Below are 17,659 nucleotides of genomic sequence, written 5' to 3' on the forward strand. Positions count from 1 at the left end.
TTGGCCCCTTCTATCTCCTCTTCTCTTTTCTTTTATTCTCTTTTTCTTTTTTGAAACCCATTTTCGGCATCGATAATCTCTCATCTTCGACAAGCTACAGTCCTAGCTTTAACCATTCATTTTCTTCTCTTATCTTCCTCTTAGAAACTCTTTTGAGCCCGTCGTTCTAGATCCCTTCCTGAACTTGCAGTTCCAAATCTAGATCCAACCATCTTTATAAATTTGATGAGTTTACCAAAAGGGCTTCAACCATCTCTCATCTCATCTTCTTTTTATTCGAAATCCTTTTGAGCCCGTTGTCCACCGTTCCAGATCCTTTCCTAAACTTGTTGTTCTAGATCTAGATTTGACCATCTCTTTGACTTCAATAAGTCGCTGAAAGGGCTACAACCATCCTTCATCTTTTATTTTCTTCCTTTTCTTTGTAACCTTATTGAGCCTGCCATTCGTTGTTCTAGTTCCCCTCTCAAGCTCGTCGTTCCAACTCTGAAATAAAGAGAAAGTTAGCACTAAGAAGGAAGATAAAAAGATTGAGAGAAGAGAAGATAAGAGATGGTCAAAGCCTTTTTGGCAACTCATTAGATTTGGAAAGGTGGTTGAATCTAGATTTGGAATGGCAAGCTTAGGAAGGGATATGGAATAATGGGCTCAAAAGTGTTTCGAAGAGGATGAAGAGAAGAGAAGAGAAGAGAAAAAGGGGAATAATGAGAAAATAAGTGATGGTCAAAGGTAGGACGACAACTCATCAGAAAAGAAGATAAAAAAAGGAAAAAAAATAAAAAGAGAGACGATTAGCGTTGAAAAAAGTTTTAAAGAGGAGGAAGAGAAAAAAAAAAAAGAAGAGATAAGGCATAGGGCCGATGTGGCCCTGATTGCCAAAAGAATGCCATTTTGGCCTTCCAAACTATAATTCCAGTCCAAATTAATTTTAGGTATTTTTTTCATATATATCATACATGATTAATTTATAACATTATTAATATGATGTACTATTAATATATATATATATATATATTGGCATTAAGGGGGAGGTTAATTAGCGCACGTGAAGGTGATAGGTAGGTAGTTATAAAGGATGGTCATATAGTGTGAGATTGAGAGGAGGTTGGTAAAGGAATTAGGGAAAGCAGAATGAATATTAATACTGAATTCTGCGATTGCAAATTTGCAATGTAGTGGTAGTAAGGGCCCCCACACCCACTTCCTCACCGCCAACGCTATGCTTGACGTCACCCCCAGCAAAGTCTAGGCCAAAGTTTATTTTCCAAGATGAAATAATTCTTTCTCCTTTAAATATTCAATGCCACGACACTTATTATTGTAGCAGTGGGATGAAATAATGACGTCACCCCCAAGCAAATTCAATGCCTCTCGCAGTGCATATTCAAAATATTTTTTTATTTACATTTCGTATAAAAAATGATTTTCATTTCTATCAGTGCATATTCAAAATGGTTTAAGACATTTGATACGTTTTCATGTGACACCAACCAATACTGGGAGATTATAATTGTACCGACCAATCAATAGTATAGTCCTTGTTGGGCTGCATAGAGATGAAAGAGAGATTGATTGATTGATAGGTATGATGATGTGGAAGAATCTGCTTTAACGAAAGGAAGGAAGCAGGATGCCAGTTTGAGAAGTGCTGGAAGCCCCTTTTTTTTTTTCTATTGCTTTCTTTCGCGGGCAAAGCCAAGTTAAGCCAACAACTGCTTCCTGAGGATGATGGGACCAGGGTGTAAAGCGCCGCTAATGAAATTATCTTCTCACATGGACGGCATCCGTATTCTACAATTGATTTAATTAGTAATCATTCACTTCAATACATTTTCTCGTTTCCTAAATCAACACTTTAATTTCTCTTCCCTGTTTAGAAATTTGAGGAAGCAAGGCAATAATAATTGCCAAGCTCATATTTTTGTCCCTTTTATATTTTTTATGTGATTAATTAAATTTCTTTATTATTTTAATTATATATTTAAATTTATATTTTTGATTTAATTTAATTTTTATATTTTGACATTTTTTTATTAAATAACTTGAATTTTTTGTTATTTAGATTACACTATTGTATTTATATTTTATAATCAATTTAATCTCTGTATTTTGATGTATAAAAAAAATAAAATAAAATGAATCAATTTAACTTCTTTTTATTGTACTTCAAAGTATATGAATTAAATTGAGTAAAAAATATAAATATATAGATGTAATCAAGATAACAAAAAATTTGAATTGTCATAAGAAAAAAATTTAAAATAAAAAAATAAATTAATTTAAAAATATAAATATAGAGATATAATTAAAATAGTACGTCAGCTGCAGGGGGCCCAGATTGGATCAGCACCCAAGCCCACAAATCTTGACCGATCCAATTCCATCCATCCACATTCATTGTTTGAACCGTGTGATTGGGACCCATCATTCCATTTGCGAAAAAAGGAAAATAAAAACCTTATGCATTTGTCTCTCTCAGGTCTCAACAACCATCGCTGTCGTCTTTAATGGCTACTGTCTCTCTTTGTGGAGTGGGAACTCTTTTTATCTTTTGCTTTCCTTCTACCCACGACACACAATGAAGAGTTGAAGACCCAACGACGATGAGCCAATCAAAATCAGAAATTTCTTGCTTCCAACAAGCCCACTTCTATGGGCCCAACAAGTAGTTTCTTGAGCCTGATTTCAGTTCTGGGCTGAATCTACAAAATAGTTTCATATATAGTTTGGGAATTGGTAAAGCACCTTCGAGCCGCCGCATGCGGCATGCCATTCCAATCCAAAGGCTCCAAGACAAAAGGATGAATTTAGAGACAGAGAGGTTCGTAGAGAATGCTTGGTTGGTTTGTTTATTTGCTATTGGACTGGCTATATGCTTCAATCAGATCGCAGAGCATGCATCATCAACTCCTACGATTATCTATCTTGTCTCAATTTAATCCCCAACCTCCATAGATAGTTTGTTGAATAGGTTCTGATATATTATTTAATCTCATGAATTCGTTAACTCACTTTTAAATTCGTATTATTTAATTTTATATAATGACATGCGATATTACAAATGGTATTAGACTTAGGTTGGAACCGTATATTATTATCAAATGGGTGCTAGCTTGAAAAGTATTTTTTCAGAATTGATTCGAGTCGAATTAAGATATGAATTTGTAACCTGTGGAGGATGCCAGAAATTGAAAGAATGGGATGTATCACTTGGTTCAATAAGCTTATAAGATACCTTAAATCAACACTTTTAGATGTAATTCTGGTATAATATTTTGGGTAGCGCTTGTTTGGTTGTTTGTGAATGGACTGGGCATGTACGCCTGCCATGCTTCAATCAAAGCATGGGGGCATCATGAACTCCAAAGATGATTATCCCCACTTCTTGTACACAATTTCTGGTCACGCCAGCCCGCCATCTCTCCCCAGAAAAAGACAGAAGAAAGCACGTGAATTAATTAATTAAAGCTCTCTATTTGGTAATTAATATATCAATGTTCCATGCGGCTGCCTACTAATATTAAATAATGAAGCTAGACAGACAGACAGAGGGAGGGCGTGGATCGACGAGGAGCATCCAACATATATTATTCTTCTTCCAAACGCACCCATCCAACCAGTTGGATTGAGTTTGGAGTGTTTCGGGCGGCCTTTTCTTCATTGGCCTCCCTCTTTCCTCGCTTCTACCAATGCTTAGATTGCCCACACCATCCTTTGCTTTTGGACTCTTGGGCTTCCCTGTCGATTCTGCCATCCATCCATCCATATATATATATAGATAGATAGATAGATAGCCCATCCAATTAATATTTAAAGTGCTTTCTGACCCTTAAAATCTTAACAATTAGGTGGTTACAATTAAGAAGAACAGTTGGGCAAATGGGAAGGCAAAGCGCTAGTAGTAGTAGTGGCAGTAGTAGTAATCACGTGGTACTGCTTCAATACTCTTCCATTGCGCTGCTGCAAGAGAGGTTTAGGCAACTGCAGAGAGCCAAGCGGATGAGACGTCTACAGCTGCAGAAAGAACTCTTCTTGAGAACAACAACTTCATCATCATCGGATCCTGATCATCGAAGATTTAATAATAATAATCACGAGTCATCCAAGTTGTTCTTCCAATCAGAAATATTATCGATGATCCCCCAACTAGGCCCTGCAGCTGCTCATCGCGAAGTTTCCGGCCTCTCCCTCTGGCCAAACGTCTCTGACCCTGCAGATGCAAATCGGATGAAGCAGAAGCAGCCGGCGGCCGCCAACTTCTGCGGCGCTGAGTGGTCGACACCTGAAATCATGAAGTCATCACAGCCATCTTCCGATCACCACCACCTACTGCACCATCCACCATCCATCAATTTCAGCCAATCTTACAATAATTCTGATGTTGATACTTCTCTTCATCTCTAGACTAGCCAGACTACATAATTATATCTGCTTTGTCGGGCTAAAGCTTCTTTTGATGAATATATCCAATCCAAGGCTTTGATGCATTGCCTTTCATTCTCATTATAACGCAAATGATCACATACGATTGTCTTCGATTGATATGCAGAATTGAATACATGCATATGATCATTATATAAGAGGTTATGCGAAATGGCTAGTTTACACTGACATTTCTATACATATATTATCACAAAAGGATCCACCTGGTAGAACAATTTTACAAAATAAAAATCATTTTGATGGATGTTTTAGACATTGTTTTTAAATCGATCCTAAAGAGGGATCAATTAGGCACTGTTTTTACAATATATATATATATATATATAAACAGGCACATTTTTCTATATATTGAGATGAACATGAGAGAGATCGAGAATATATAATGAGGTATTTGCAATTTGGACAGCCTAGCTAATTAACACAATTTAATAAAAAAAATGAAACTCTCATTTAACAATGTTGATTACTTGTCTATTATTTTTAATACTAATTTATCAACTAATTTATTTATAGAATTAGTTGCTAAAGAGTGACAGATACCACTCATGAAAATTACTTTTGATTGTAAGTCGAATATTTAAGACATTGTACATACGTTTTCTAAAAAAAATAGAAATTGTTTACTACTTTCTTTTTGTTTCGTTTCTCTACATATAATTATTTGTCTTGATATTGTTCATCAAATTATTATCGAGGCTGATTTGTAGTGGATATGATGATCATAAATGCTGCTTCCTTTTATACTGTAGAATAAAACCATAATGAAGTTTGTTGTCTTTTATATTAAATAATCGTAAGAATCTGACCATATTCATGTCTAAATAAAATCAAGTCATTTTTTTTTCTTTTTTGGGTTTTAAAATTTTACCTCTCTTCATCAACAACAATCATATCAATGGAGATTAGGCTGTGCTTATTCCTCACATTGACTGAGTCCCATATCCTTGTGATCCTAACATGGACGCACTAATAATCTCTTCCATTATATATAGGTCATTGAAGCAATTTCTCTCCGTTAGGTTGTTCTTGAATCAATTAGATGTTAACGTCAAATCAAATTCTATCCTAACAAACTAAAAGGCCAATGTTATAATGCAAAAGGAAAAGGAAAAAAACATTGTACAATTGCTAGTATCAATATTAAGTATAATATTATCAAAATATTTATCATATATAATAGACGATGCAACTACTAACACTCAGCTGGGACTTTTTTTACCCATTCTGCGCTAAACACTAACCTATAGTAAAACCACTTTATCTAACTTTAGATAACCTGAAGGCTCTCTTAGGCATTTCGTCAATCATGTTGAATACAACATATTAATAATTAATGATATGCAAATACACTGAAACTCAAACTATTGTTGTTACTGAGATACAAGAATAAATTTATAAATGTGGCAGAGTGTTTGTCTCAAGCCTATGGTCTTTGGGAGACTTGTGATAGAGAAAATAATAAACAAGAAAGATAAAGAATACAAAAGATTTATAGTGATTTAGGTTAAACTAAGTCTAATCCACTATCTTAGTTCATCACAAAAGATTTTAAATCAATTCACTAAAATCTCGTACTTAATCCCAAATAGGCCCTCTAGTCCAAGACTAAGAAATTACAAACCTCATATTTATATACAAGTAGGCCTCTAGTTTACAAGATAGGAAATACAAGAAATGTACAATAAGAGAGAATCAAAGAGATAAATATTTTAGTTATAAGGTCTCTCAAAATGATACAAGGCTTGAAACAAATAAATACAAATGAAGATCAAAACCTTTGAGAGAAAATTATGAAAGCACAAATACAATTGTGAAAGTGTGAAAATAATTTATAAGCTCACTTCACTTCATTCCCATCCATTAGTCTCTTCTAGATCATCATTGAATTATATTTATAAGCATCCCAAGAGTTTTAAATGAAAACTAGTCATTTGTAGTCGTTGTAAACTGTCAGAGACACAAAATGTCAACAGATGATCAGTTGAGTTAGTCAAACAAATTCAAAGGTTAGTCAACAGATGAAATGAGTGAGTCAATAGATCAAGACAAAATTTGAAAATATCAAAAACTAGCATTTTGTCTGTCGACAAATTGCTTGAAGTTAGTCGACAGAACAAGAAAAATTTTCAATCAACATTTTTTAATCCATTAAAAACGCAATATTCCAAATGCTATTAAGAAATTTATCCCAAGATATTTTGGTATTGGATTTTAATTTTCATTCAACAATTTTGAACGTAATATTTCAAATGTCATCAAGAAATTTATAACTAGATTTTTGACATTTAATTGTCTGATAGAATTAATTTTTATTTTGGTTCTTAATAGAATGTATAAAAATAATTTCATAATCAAAATGAAATTGATTTTTATCATAAAAAATATATCAATGCAATTGTTTTTTATCATCAAAATTATGTCAAAAACAAAATATCAATCTATTAAGAACATAAAAATGGTCATTTTGCCTTAAAAAAATATTGCTTCATTTTAACCAACGGTTTATTTAGGAGATTCATCATAACACTTGTTTTTGCAAATCTCCATATGTGTAATTCATCTGGTTTTCATTTTCACAAAGGTACTTGAAATTCATTTTTTTTTAAAACCTAAAAACCATATATTTGATTTAAGATATAAATTATTTGTTTTTCATCATCAAAACCAACACAAGAGTTAAATATCAATCTTCCCCTTTTTGATGATGACAAAACCCATTTCTATTTCAAAATCAATTTCAACATATATCTCCCCCTTTTTGTCATAAATCAAAAAGGTTTGTTTTAAAAAATTAAGCTCAAGATTCCTCTTTAAATCATAACTTTTAAAAGAATAATGAGTTTCAGGAAACACTTACAAGCATTATTAGCTCCAAAAATTCTTTTCCTTAAGCCAATAACAGAAGTTATCAGGCAAGCATAGGGATGACACCTTATGAAACGTTATATGGATGGCAGTGTTGGTAGCTAATATGTTGGCTGAAAGTAGGAGAAAAACAACTTGCTTGAACTGATCTCGTGGATAAAGCTACCTAGCAGATCGAGGTGGTTTGCCAAAAATATGAAATCAACCCAAGATTGATAAAAGCAATATGCAGACCAACGAACCCAACCCTTGGAATTTGTAGTAGGAGATTTGGTGTATCTTCAAGTTACCCTGATACGACCAGCTTTTAGACACAAATGAAGAGGAAAGTTGGGACCTCGATATTTAGGGCCATATTGGATTAAAGAGCAAATTGGTCCTATTGCCTACCAGCTAGAATTACCAGAGGTGTTGGCTGGATTACATGATATGTTTCATGTCTCTCAGCTACGGAAACATGTCTATAACTCGGACGTTGAATTGTTAGTTGACAAAATTGATCTCCAGCTTAACTTGTCATTTGAAGTGAAACTAGTGCAAATATTGGATCTCCAAGACCATCAATTAAGGCAGAAGGTCATCCCATGGTGAAAATGCAATGGAGTCAACACTCAAAATGGGAAGTAACATGGGAGATTGTGGAAAGAATGTAAGAAAAATTTCCTAACTTATTCGAGAATTATGGTTAATTTTGAAAGTCTATTTGTAATATAAATGATTATTTCAAAATTTTGAGGATAAATTTATTAAGGAGGGGAGACTGTAACATCTCGGTATTTTGGAAAAAATAATAATTAATTTTTGTATTTGAAATGATTTATTGGTGATTTTATGGGAGTTGGTTTAGTATAAAAATTAATCTTTGCAAGTATGTAAATGAGGAGCTTTGTAGCCTGGTGGTTACGTGCACACGAGGGAGCTAAGCAGGTTGTGGGTTCAAACCTTGGGGGAGAAATTGAAAATTCTAGCAAAAGGAGCTAGAATTAATATATAATTAATTGGTGCATATATATTAGTAAGGAGGCTTGTAAGTCAGGCGGTCACACACGCGCAAGGGAAGGAAGAGGTCATGGGTTCAAGGCTTGGAGGCTCTAAAAATTATTTATTTTGGAGGCAACATATGCAGGCATGCAGGCCCATGCAGTGTGGCTGTGTGGGCCAAGTAGAGGCAAGTAGTGTGCGGGGCCAAATGACGGGTGTGTACGTAGGCCTAGCGCGACCTTGGGGCATGATTATGGCTAAGTGGGTAGATAAGGCTAAATAAGTGGACTGAGTTAATGAACTAAGTGGGAAATAATAAATCAAAAGAAAATTAAAGTGAGAATTAGTGGGTAAGGGTAGATTAATTAACCAAAAGAATGTTTGCGATGAGTTAGTGGATAGAATAATTAATATAAGTGGGCAAATTAAATAAATAAGGAAGACTAAGTAGGCAATAAAGAATAGTTAGTGGGTGGGGATTTGGTTATTATAATTATATCAATGATTTTAACATTGTGGAGAAATTTTTCCTAAGGGGCTATCAAGTCATCAAAAATTAATACTGTAAGGGTTTAATATATTTTTTGTGCAAATTATTCTATCATGAATTGCATATGATGATAGGGGAGTGCCTAGGCATGAGGCTATGATTTGGGATTAATGGAGCTCATGTTAGGGCCTGGGGAAAATCATATTGGGTCATCAAGAGTCTGGGTTGGATAAGGTGGATGGGCCCGGCATGCATGATTCATTTCATGTTTTTCTATGTTTGTTATGAATTTAAATTTTGCTATTTTTCTATGTTTGTTATGAATGTACTACCACAATGTTTCATTAGACCCTTGTTAAATTCTAAGAAGGAAAGTGGGATCCTTCTTTCTCAAAGCATTAGCAGTAAAGGCTGCGATGAACTCTGTGCACAAGTACTCGAATGAAGTATTGTAACCAGGTTGAACCTCGCTAAACCAAGAGTGAGCATACTTGATCAGGGATTGAGGAAAAACTAGGCACATAGTGGCATCAGTCCACTTATGCTGATACCAAGGACTCAAATCGTTGTGCATGAAGAATATGATCTCATTTTCCAGTAAATTCAAGCAATTGAGGGAGTTTGAACTTCGAGAAAGAGAGTGGCTTAATATTTCTATCGAAAATGGGACCCTTTAGGGCTACTTATCACTATGAGTCGTCACAACCATCTTTTACTCAAATACCTCTTCAATTAGCTTCTTGATATGGGAACTTCCGATATGGGAACTTCGTGAAGCCAGGAGAGCTATAGGATTATAGTGCTATCTTCTGTCACTGGGGGAGGCTGGATACTAGCGATCAAAGGTCCAATGTGCAGCTTAAGAAGGCTAACATGAAAAACATTATGGATCAATGACCTTTCTGGCAGGTTCAGACGATATGCAACTGGTCCTATCCTCTTTATAATTTTATATGGTCCAAAGTACAATGGAGAAAGCTAAGAGACTTCTGAAACCCATTGTTTGTTGGCGATAGGGATGTAAGCGAAGAAACACATAATCCTCCACATTAAAAGTAACCTCACGGCGATGTCTATCAACTTGCATTTTCATACGATTTCTTGCAAGTTCCAAATTGTGATGCAACTCTGTCAAAATCTCATCCTATGTGCATAAACTGTTGTCTACGGCTTGGACCTTTATGGTTCTTGGAACATAAGCAATCAACTTTGGAGGAGGCAGCCCATAAACCTTCTCAAAAGGTGAGACCTTGATGGCCGAATGGGTAGATGTGTTATAGCTATATTCTGCCTATGAAAGCCAAACTACCCACTGTTTTGGATTATCATGAGTAAAACACCACAAATATTGTTCTAAATTATGGTTGACAACCTTCATTTGCCCATCCAATTGTGGGTGATAGCTAGAACTCATGCACAAAGTAGTCCCCTGCAATTGAAGTAATTTCTTCCAAAGAATGCTCACAAACACTTTATCTCCATCACTGACAATTGAAGTAGGCACCCCATGTAATCTCACCACTTGGTCTATAAATACCTTGGTTATAGAGAGAGTTGTGTATGGCCATTTGAGTGCAATAAAATGGGTGTTCTTACTCAGTCTATCGATCACCACCATGATGACACTATATCCATGTGAAATCTATGGAGATTTTGAACCAAATCCAATCCAGAAGGGACAAAGGTTATAGGAGACTTGTTGGACAAACACACTCGATTTTTCATTTTGGCACACATCGCATTCCCTAATAAATTTTTTAACAGTAGAACATATCCCAGGCTAAAGAAAATTATTACGAATGGGATGTAAAGTTTTTGAAAAGCCAAAGCAGCCACCAATGGGAGAAGAATGGTTATCCTCTAATACCTTACTAATAAGAGATGAATTAGGACTTAATAAGACCTTCCCCTATTGAATCCAAACTCCATCTCTCAACACAACTCTACCATTAGGACTTGTAGCCAAGTTTAACTTGTCAAAAAATGGGTTAGATTTTACCTCATTTGGTGCGACGACCCACCAATCCAATTGAGGTGTGGAAATTGCTTGAAACTTGAATTCAACAACCCGAGATAATTTGTCTTCCCCTTGGTTTTTGGTACCTTTCTTATATTGAATCACACAGTCATAACCAAGTAGTTTTGGTAACCAACGAATTTGAGCAGGGGTGGTAAATCCTCTACCCAATCAAATATTTTAAGCTTCGTTGGTCAGTACGAACTATAAAGGGTCTTCCTAATAAATAAGGTCGCTACTTTCGGATTGCTTTAAAGATGGTGAGCATTTCCTTGTCGTAGGCGGATAGTGCAAGGGTTGTCCCTTTGAGTGCTTCGTTGTAATAAGCAATGGGGTGATTTTGTTGAGTTGAGATGGCCCCTATACCAATGCGGTACATGTCACTCTTAACCACAAATGGTTGTGCAAAATCAAGAAGTTGTAATATTGGTGGTGTGATCAAGGTTTGATTTAATTTTTGAAAGGTAGTTTCGGCCTCCTCAATCTATTGGAAGCATTTTTTAGAGGTGAGTCTAGTAAGTGGTGCGGCTATGCTTTAAAAGCCACGGACGAAATTCCTATGATACCTTGTGAGTCCTAAAAAAGCTCTGATCTCTTTTACTATATTCTACCTTGGCAACTTTTGAACAGCTTCTATTTTTTAGGAGTCCACGGCTACCCCTTTGAATGAAATGATATGTCCCAAGTAGTCTATTTGAAGTACCCTAGACTTGCATTTAGACTTTTTAGCCATCAATTTATTTTGCAAAAGAGTTGATAGCATAGACCTAAGATGTTGCAAGTGGTCACTCCACGTTCAAATGTACACCAGGATATCATAAAAAAGAAAAACAAAATAAAATTTTTGTAGGTAAGGCCTAAATAAGTCGTTCATCAGACTTTGAAAAGTTAAGAGGGCCTTGGTTAAGCCAAAAGGTATCACTACCAACTCAAAGTAACCCTCGTGGGTTCTAAAAGCCATCTTATGTATATCTTCCTCCTTGACTTGTATCTGATGGTACCTTGCTTGAAGATCAATTTTTAAAAAAATATTTGGCACCAAACAACTCATCCAGCAACTCATCGATCAATGGAATTGGATATTTGTCCTTTATTGTCACTGCATTCTACATAGTAATTAACACAAAATCACCACGTTCCATTAGTTTTCTTAACAAGAAGAACTGGCAAAGAGAAAGGGCTCGTGCTTGGTCTAATTACCTGAGATTCCTGAAATTCTTTGACCATGGTCTCAATTTTATCCTTTTGATAGTGTGTGTAATGATATGGACACACATTAATTAGCCTTTGGTTTTCTTTGAGAGGGATTCTGTGATCATGAGGACGTCGAGAAGGAAAACCAGTTGGTGGTGTGAAAATTAAAGAGAATTCTTGCAAGAGGTCACACAGCGCTACTGGTTGTGCGTCACTATTAGCAATGGGTTGAATTGTTTTAGCTTTCTATACCTACAAAAAATAGCCCAAACCAATTAGGTGCAAGAGTTCTTTTGATGCCAAATCTCAAGTCTAGTTATATGCAACCCCTGGAAAGTGTCATTGCCCCCTTGCTAAAATGTCATTGTGAGCTACCTTATAATCAGTCTCCATAGGGCGTAATGTCTCTAGCAATCGCACCCCCAAGACAACATGACATGAAATGAAGAGAATGATATATACTCAATTGTAATTGAACAACCTTAGATGACCAATGAGACTGTAGGACTTTTACCCGTGCACTTGAGTTGCTCTCCATTTCCCACCATCACTTGGAACGGTTTATCTTGAGCAATTGGAAGACCTATCTTGGATGTTGTGTTTTGATCAAAAAAATTATGAGTTCTTCCCCCATCTATAAGGACTGTGACATTCTTATTTTTCATCTTCCCAATCACCTTAAGAGTTTGAGGATGGGTGGTACCTGACATGGCATGAAAAGAGATTTTTGGTAAGGGTTCATTCTGTTTGACCTCAAAGTCATTGTGGGCATTTTCAGGTTCATTTTCGAGAATGTAGTCTTCTATCATAAATAATTGGGGACGCTGACATTTTTGCCCAGGTATATACTTTTCATCACAATAGTAGCATAGTCCTCTTTCATGTCGCTCTTTCGCTTCTTGACATGTTATCCAGCGAACAAGAAGGGTGTTAGTGTTAGTGGGTGGTTTCGGCTATAGTGGCGGTCGAAGGAGACTTGCAGTAGTGGTTGAATTATTTCTAGGGTTCACGATAGGGGTTGTAGTGTGATAAGTGTTGGTAGTCTGCCTTTAGAGGGAGTTCCTTTCTTTAATGAAGCGTGCGACCCCTATAGTTTCAATAAAGGTCTTGGGTTGTTTAACCTTTACATCGAGCCTAATATGATCTCGAAGGCCAATAATAAAACACCATTTTAAGAAGTTCTCCAGAAGGTCGTCAACTCAGTGAGACAACTGTTTAAAGGTTTCTTAGTAGGACTACACAGTTTCAGTTTGTTTAAGCCGTGTGAGAGCTTCTAAAGGATCATCATAATCCATGGGTCCAAACTAATAGAGCACAAACTTCATGAATTCATCCCATGTGAGTGGTCCTTTAATTTTTGTGAACCACCTATGCCATTGTAAAGCTATCTCTTCCAAATGAAATGATACTAATTGAACACGTTGATGGGGGGCAATTTCCACCCCGTAGGGTCTTCACTTGCAAAAATAGGAAAATTGAGTTTGAGGTGAGTATGGATTCAATCATATGAGATGTTGGAATGGTTATGATTTTAGGACTTGGATGGGTTGTGTGAGGTTTGATCGATGGAAAAAGGGTTCACTTCCAGGTGTGGAAGATGAGTAGAGGGGTTAATGCATATGGCTTGCAGTTCAGTAAGGCCCATCCGGACCAGGGTGCGATAGACAGGCCTGCATGTATTATACACTTCACATCTTTCTATAATTGTTATACATTTTAATTTTCCATATCTCATATTACCCTTACTAAGTCCCCAGACTCACCTCTATATTTTCCCACTAACCATATACAGATGGCTCGAGGACAAAGAAGGAAAAGGTAGTGCTGGTGGGCGAGACGCCAGTTGGCAGTGATCATGGACAGTGAGAATGTGGGTTAATCTCTTGTGTTAATTATGTAATATATCTGTTGTGTAATAACTATGAGTGACGATTATGGTTTGACTAGAAGTTGACTCAAATCAAGTTAAGGTTCCTGTTATGAGTAAACCCAGTGTGCGTTGGGAACTTGATCTGTCGGTGCTGGTCGAAATGTGAAATATGTTTAAACATGCTTGATTGTTGGAGTATTTTATCAAGGGTGTTGGTATTTATTTTATCTGTGTACGACAATTGGAATTATATTCTAAAGATCTAATTGGGCGCGAGACTCGAGTAAATTTTCGTGACTTATGTATTTTAACCCTAGTTCTCGACAATCGACGACGGCGAAGCCTGGACCCCACCCAGGGCGCCCATATTATTTTAATAATTTATGCTGGTAGGGCATAGTCGTCCTTCAAGATAGGCTATAGAGGTAACCGTAGGTTATGGTGATACCCAGTAGTGGGGCTGAGGCGTCACATATACTCTCATCTGATTGAAAGCTACAAACCAAGGAGCACTTCCCATAAAATAGGAAATAACAATGTGGCTGTTATACCAATTCTCACAAGTATGAAAATAGGAAAACATAACAACTAAGAGCAACCCATTACTGCTCCAATTATTAACTAATTCATCAATAAAAAGAAAACATCAACCAAACCATGCATGCTTACACGTTAAGAAGGAAATTTGTGGCCCCACCACCCATGTTGAATGAAACCGTAACACACCGTTATCCCCTCTCCATTTTCTTCAATTTCCATATCTATCCATTACCAGATTTCATATGCTCATCTTTTGATTTGTTCTTGAATTCTCTCTTTTTCTCTCTCTCTCTCTAGGAAAGGATCCGAGAGATGGCAGTACCCTTTAGCAATAACAATCAGAGCTCTTTTGATTTGTTCTTTATTCTCAGTCTCTTTTTCCATTCACTATTTTCTTCCCAAATTCTATCTTTTTTTTTTTTTTTCTTTTCTCTTCTCTATCTCCACCACACATCACTTAGAAAGCTGACGATCTCACAAAGAGTTTGAGGCCTTGCCCAGAAATCAAAGCTGTAACACCCAGAACTTTTATAGAAGTGGTCCCTATTAAGATAAGATGGATTTAAGAAGGAATGGGTGGATTTCGGGCAAAATATAGTACTTTTTAGGAGGTTCCGGGCAAAAGCGTAATTCCTTAAAAATATTCGAAGATCAATTTGGAGCCAAGAATGGTACCCAAAAGTGCAAGGAACATTACAAAGAATCCTTGGAAATGGAGGGATGGCATTTTGAGGGCCAAAGTGAGATTCTCAAGGTTACGAGGGGTGAAAGTGCAATTTATGAAAATTGTGCACAAAAACTATAAAAGCCAAAACTTAGCCATCATGAATACTAACAAAAAAAATCAGCAAATAGCCAATCCTAAATAGTCAAGTGTCCTTCCAAGTGGTATAATTTAATTGGCTAAAATCTCTATAAATTAAATCTAAGTTGCTCAAGAAGTCCAAAAGAAAATCAAGAAAGCTTTGAGGGGAAATTGGGTTGGGTTGAGAAGCTGTGAGGTGGGGAGTGAGATCTTGAGGAAGATGAGAAGGTTCTGCAAGAAAAACGAGTGTAATCAGTGAAGAAACGAAGGAGAATGAGAGGTTCATTGGAAAATTGATAGCCACCAAAAAACGCCCACAATCGCAAGAAAAATCAAAAGGTAAACCCAATTTCTCTACATAATCTTATAGAGTACTGAAAGATGAGTCCATAGGTTCAAACGAAAGGCAAAATGGAGTTCGGATGAGGGAGATATAACCGATTTAAACGGTAACTCGAAAGTCCAACGAAAAGGCAACGGCGCTGCGAGTGGCCGCCCATAACCACCCTTCTGGTGGTGTATGGTGGTGCATGAGGGGCACTCTTTTGCTAAATTTTTCCAGTTTTCAAGATCTTTTAATTTCCTACAATTCTGTATAAAAATATCTTAAGTTTATGCCTCGAATTTTGTATAACTGTAGTATAACCTAAACCCAAACCTTGTGAATAGTAACTTCGAAAGGTAAAAAACTAAGGTGAGTGGGTTATGCATGCTTTTTACTTCTTCTTGATCACTCAGGTTCTGGACAGTTCGAGCCCAATCTTGGTCGTCCCTCTGGCATGGCATGGCATCATTATGACTTCCACTAGATATCCACGCAGTTGTCTCAGATCTCATCCTCATTAATGGCAGATCCCATCCACATTAATGAGGGTTCATCGCCACCATGCTGCCACATGGGAACCTCTATCGGCGCCAGATAGCCAGTTCCATCACCTGTAAGTGCACATTTCATGCATGCAGGAGGACATCTCCTCCTCCTATATCAACTAGCTCTCTTCAAAGCCAAGGTATGTTCTCACCTCTGACCTACTGATACATTGCCTCATCTTACTCTCTTACTCACTCAACCATCGGAGTGCTTGCAGGTGCCAGCCGCCCCTTGGACAGATCAGTAGTTAGAGCCCACACCCTGTCTCCTATCATCCCCCACTTGGTTAGGAAGGAACATTTGGTGCCCACCGTGGGGCTCGGTAAAACTTACCTACCCCATAAGTTCACTAAAGCCTTTCAAACCAACCTTCCCGTTGCCATACCATGGCATGAACTGGAAATGCCCATACCCAAGGATTAAGCGAGGACCACCACCACCTAGCTACCCGCACCCATTCCCGCATCGATCCACCCCCAGCCGATTGGATAACTAGGGTTATCGACACCATTTCTGGAGGTTTTACCAACGAAGTGCCAAGCTCGGCACAGGAGCAATACCTTCATGCGGTCATAACAATAGATGTTACTAAGAAGAAACCAAGAAGAATGGCTCGACACCCTGTGATTTGCTTCACAGACAAAGACTTCGAAGAAGTTGATCCACACCCCAGACCAAAGGCTAAGCTGAAGCCGGCAACAAGGTCATCTTGGAAGGCCTAAAAAAGTGACTCGACATCCCCAAGGGAGCATGACCAGAAGAACTTCTCATAGTGTTGTGGTCGTACCACACCACAGCTCAAACCTCGACTATGGAAACACCCTTTCGACTCACCTACGGGTTAGAGGCCATGATCCCTGTAGAGATTAAAGAACCTAGCCCTAGGCAACAACATTTTCGTGAAGACACCAATGATGAAGAACAACGAGCCGACCTCGACCTCGTCCAGGAAATCCGAGACCAGGCCCAAATTAGCGAACAGGTCGTCAAACATAAAGCAGCTCAGAAATACAACAAAAGAGTTCATCCTAGACGATTTCAAGAAGGAGACTTAGACCTAAGGAAGATTGAAGGCCCAAGAAAAGAAGGCACAAGGAAAGCACGACACTAACTGGGAAGGCCCTTACAGAGTCACCAACAATCCCGGTAACGGAGCTTACCACTTGGTCGAACTCCCAGGAAGACCCCCGCTCAAGTCATGGAATGCGGCTAGCCTACGGAGATATTATAGCTAAGCAACTATTTCTTTATCTCAAGCTTCCTCGATTTAGCCCCGGCCTCGAGTAACCTCGGCTACTGATGAGAATCATGGAGGGCCGACTAACAATGATGCAATTGGACAAGTCAACCTCGTCAACCATGTCAAAATTGGATGATTGACAAGATTTGCGCATAAAAAGGAATGGTTATTGATTGATTGGTTGATTGCAAGATTTGGGAGCATGATTGATTGATTGATTAGTTGATTGATTGACAAGATTTGAGAGCATAAAAAGGAATGGATGATTGATTGATTACCTGATTGATTGATTGAAAAGATCTGGGAATATAAAAGGAATGATTGATTGATTGACCAGATCTAG

The sequence above is a fragment of the Diospyros lotus genome, chromosome 2 (assembly GCF_014633365.1).
Source record: "Diospyros lotus cultivar Yz01 chromosome 2, ASM1463336v1, whole genome shotgun sequence".
In the NCBI taxonomy this organism is placed as follows: domain Eukaryota; kingdom Viridiplantae; phylum Streptophyta; class Magnoliopsida; order Ericales; family Ebenaceae; genus Diospyros; species Diospyros lotus.